The sequence below is a fragment of the Glycine max genome, chromosome 6 (genome assembly GCF_000004515.6).
Source record: "Glycine max cultivar Williams 82 chromosome 6, Glycine_max_v4.0, whole genome shotgun sequence".
Classification (NCBI taxonomy): domain Eukaryota; kingdom Viridiplantae; phylum Streptophyta; class Magnoliopsida; order Fabales; family Fabaceae; genus Glycine; species Glycine max.
In genome coordinates, this window is record NC_038242.2 from 30,663,957 (window position 1) to 30,668,378 (window position 4,422).

Consider the following 4,422-nt stretch of genomic DNA (forward strand, 5'->3'; position numbering starts at 1 on the left):
CTTTTGAATCAGAGGAAACAACCCGTTTTTAATATTAGTAGTTTCGTATTCCATTTTATTTGTTCTGCTCTTTAATTACCAAACAACCAACCCCCCCCCCCCCCCCCATCGTTACTGTTACTGCAAGTATATTATGAACATTTGGCTTGTCACTGCTCGTTGGGAAACGACCTAGGATCACTTCCTAGTTACTGCATTTTCATGTTTATTTGATTCGGGTACGGCCTCAATCAAATTTGGCGCCGTTGTCGGGGAGCAGTGTCCAAAGGTTCATAATAGCTAGCTAGTGTTGTGTGTTTAATCCTTTCATGTTTTATGTTTAATTGTTAGTATTGTGTTAGTATGTGTGTTAGTGTTGTTTAGTGTCCTGGTATTTTGTTTAATGTGTGTTCTGTTTCAGTTTTCCCATTAAGCGTTTCCCCTGTTTCAGTCTTGGGTGTTTTGCTGTGAAGATTGTGCTTGAAAACAGAGTAGTAGTAGAAATCAGCTTGCGGAAAAACAGAGTAGTAGTAGAAATCAATTAGAGACGGATTTTAACGACCACCCATGCTGAATTATTTGGGATTTTTTGTTTTAGTAGCTAGGGTTGTTATTTTTGGCTGAATTTTTTTGTGGTAACTTCTTTTAATCCATATTTTGTGGGAAAAATAGCTAGAGCCTTTAGTTTGGTCAGATTTGAAAGTTCCAAAAAATGATTCTGTCAAAAGTTTTTTATTTTTCAAGTTTTATTCACTTATTTTTCTTAACCTACCAATTTTAGCTTTCATAGTTAGACTTTGAATTTTTGTCGAAAATTTTTTGTGCTATCTTCTCATCATTTTATAAGGTTGCTCACAAAATTTCAAGTCATTTGGATATCATTTGAGGGTAGTTGTAGTTCAAACCTACACCTTTATTTACATGACAAGGCAACTAGTTGTGTGCATGCTGAATGTAGTGTACGACTAGAGGCAATCCATCTGACTTACAACCCTTTGATCCTAAGATAGATAGGACATTTCATAGATTAGTTAGGCATCATTTTATACCTTTTGATCATTCTGAGCATTCCATAACTGGTGAATCTGTGCATTCTGTTATTGGTGATTTTGAACATCCTGATCTTGAGCATTATAATTTTGAGCATTATAATTTTGAGCATTCTGATTCTGAGCATTCTGATTTTGCACATTCTGAGAACATGGCACAACCTCCACCTCGTGAGCGGACTCTAAGGGAAATGGCTGCACCTGATTTCACCTATGAAAGCTTGTGCATCCAATACCCTGATGAGGATGTCCCATATGTTCTTAAAACTGGACTGATTCATTTGCTTCCAAAGTTTCATGGCCTCGCAGGTGAAGACCCGCACAAACATTTGAAAGAATTTCACATTGTCTGCTCCACCATGAAACCCCCAGATGTCCAAGAGGATCACATATTTCTGAAGGCTTTTCCTCATTCATTAGAGGGAGATGTCCAAGGTCCATCACGAGCTGGGATGACCTTAAGAGAGTATTATTAGAAAAATTTTTCCCTGCTTCCAGGACCACAGCCATCAGGAAGGATATCTCAGGTATTAGACAACTCAGTGGAGAGAGCCTGTATGAGTACTGGGAGAGATTTAAGAAACTATGTGCCAGTTGCCCCCACCATCAGATTTCAGAATAGCTTCTTCTCCAATATTTTTATGAAGGACTCAGTAATATGGAGAGAAGTATGATAGATGCTGCCAGTGGTGGAGCCCTTGGAGACATGACTCCTGCTGAAGCCAGAAATTTAATTGAGAAGATGGCCTCCAACTCCCAGCAGTTTAGCGCCATAAATGATGCCATAGTCATTAGAGGAGTGCATGAGGTAGCTACAAACCCATCTGCATCATCTGAAACTAAGAAGCTTGAAGGCAAACTGGATGCGTTGGTCAACTTGGTAACCCAGCTGGCCTTGAATCAGAAATCTGTACCTGTCGCAAGGGTTTGTGGTTTGTGCTCCTCTGCTTACCACCATACAGACCTTTGCCCTTCCATGCAGCAACCTGGAGCAATTAAGCAGCCTGAAGCTTATGCTGCAAATATTTACAATAGACCTCCTTAACCTCAGCAGCAAAATCAACCACAGCAGAGCAATTATGACTTTTCCAGCAACAGATACAACCCTGGATGGAGGAATCACCCTAACCTCAGATGGTCCAGCCCTCAACAACAACAACAGCAGCCTGCTCCTTCCTTCCAAAATGCTGCTGGCCCAAGCAGACCATACATTCCTCCACCAATCCAACAACAGCAACAACCCCAGAAACAGCCAACAGTTGAGGCCCCTCCACAACCTTCCCTCGAAGAACTTGTGAGGCAAATGACTATGCAGAACATGCAGTTTCAGCAAGAGACCAGAGCCTCCATTCAGAGCTTAACCAATCAGATGGGACAATTAGCTACCCAATTGAATCAACAACAGTCCCAGAATTCTGACAAGCTGCCTTCTCAAGCTGTCCAAAATCCCAAAAATGTCAGTGCCATTTCATTGAGGTCGGGAAAGCAGTGTCAAGGACCTCAACCCGTAGCACCTTCCTCATCTGCAAATGAACCTGCCAAACTTCACTCTATTCCAGAAAAAGGTGATGACAAAAATCTACCTAACAATTTCTGTGCAGGTGAATCTTCTTCCATAGGTAATGCTGATTTGCAGAAGCAGCACATTCCCCCTCTTCCATTCCCTCCAAGAGCAGTTTCCAACAAAAAAATGGAAGAGGCAGAGAAAGAGATCTTGGAAACGTTTAGAAAAGTAGAGGTAAACATACCTCTGTTGGATGCAATAAAGCAAATTCCAAGATATGCCAAATTCTTGAAGGAGCTGTGCACTAATAAGCGGAAGCTTAAAGGAAGTGAACGAATTAGCATGGGCAGAAATGTCTCCGCATTGATTGGTAAATCTGTTCCTCAAATTCCTGAAAAATGCAAAGATCCAGGTACATTCAGCATACCTTGTATTATAGGGAATAGTAAGTTTGACAATGCCATGCTAGATTTAGGAGCCTCTGTTAGTGTTATGCCTCTGTCGATTTTTAATTCTCTATCTCTAGGTCCCTTGCAGTCAACTGATGTGGTAATTCATTTAGCTAATAGAAGTGTTGCCTATCCTGTTGGTTTCATAGAAGATGTCTTAGTTAGAGTTGGTGAACTGATTTTCCCTGTTGATTTTTATATCTTGAATATGGAAGATGGATTTTCTCAAGGATCAGTTCCCATCATTCTAGGCAGACCCTTTATGAAAACTGCTAGAACTAAGATAGATGTTTATGCAGGCACACTGTCCATGGAGTTTGGTGATATAACTGTTCATTTTAATATTCTGGATGCTATGAAATACCCATCTGAAGATCTTTCTGTATTTCATGCTGAAATAATTGACCATGTTGTTGATGAATACATGACTGATCTTTATTCTAATCTGCATGCCTCTCACTCTTCATGCATTGAGTCTGAAATTGTACTTGATCATATGTCTGAATTTGATGCTGAGAGTGAATCTGAGAATGATATTGATTGCATGCCTGGTGGTGGTGTTTTACCTCTTGAGATTGATTTTATAGAGTCAGATAGGACTAACCATGTTTCAGGAAGTACACATACCTCTGACTTTCTTTATGGGGTAAAGGATGAGAAACCATCTCCTTCTACCACTCTCCAGCCGACCACACCAGAATTGAAGCCTCTGCCATCAAATTTAAAATACGTTTACTTGGATGATAGCAAGAGTTTTCCAGTGATTATATCTGCCTCCCTTGCTGATGAGCAAGAGGAGAAGTTGTTGTCAGTTCTCAAGAAGCATAAGAAGGCTATAGGCTGGACCCTGGCGGACATTCCTGGTATTAGCCCATCCACATGTATGCATCGAATAAATTTAGAAGATGGAGCTAAACCAGTAAGACAGCCACAGAGAAGACTCAACCCGGTGATTCTTGATGTAGTGAAGAAGGAGATAACCAAGCTTTTGCAAGCTGGAATCATTTATCCTATCTCCGACAGCCAATGGGTGAGTCCCGTCCAGGTAGTCCCGAAAAAGACTGGCCTCACAGTGATCAGAAATGAGAAGGAAGAGCTGATTCCAACACGGGTGCAAAACAGTTGGAGAGTCTGCATTGACTATAGGAGGCTGAACCAGGTTACCAAAAAGGACCATTTTCCCCTGCCATTCATTGACCAGATGCTTGAACGCCTGGCAGGTAAATCCCACTACTGTTTCCTTGATGGTTTTTCTGGTTATATGCAAATTACTATTGCTCCTGAGGATCAGGAAAAGACCACATTCACCTGCCCCTTCGGCACTTTTGCTTATAGGAGGATGCCTTTCGGCCTGTGCAATGCCCCTGGTACCTTCCAGCGGTGCATGATTAGTATTTTCAGTGATTTTTTAGAAAATTGCATAGAGGTGTTTATGGATGAT

At 41.1% G+C, this 4,422-nt stretch overlaps 1 non-coding gene across 1 annotated transcript; it reads right to left on the bottom strand.

The window, feature by feature from the left end:
• Nucleotides 1-1,533: 1,533 nt before the first annotated feature.
• On the bottom strand, nucleotides 1,534-1,640 carry LOC113002070 (small nucleolar RNA R71). Its single transcript, XR_003267598.1, has one exon. It is a non-coding gene; the product is annotated as a small nucleolar RNA R71 (small nucleolar RNA).
• Nucleotides 1,641-4,422: the final 2,782 nt, after the last annotated feature.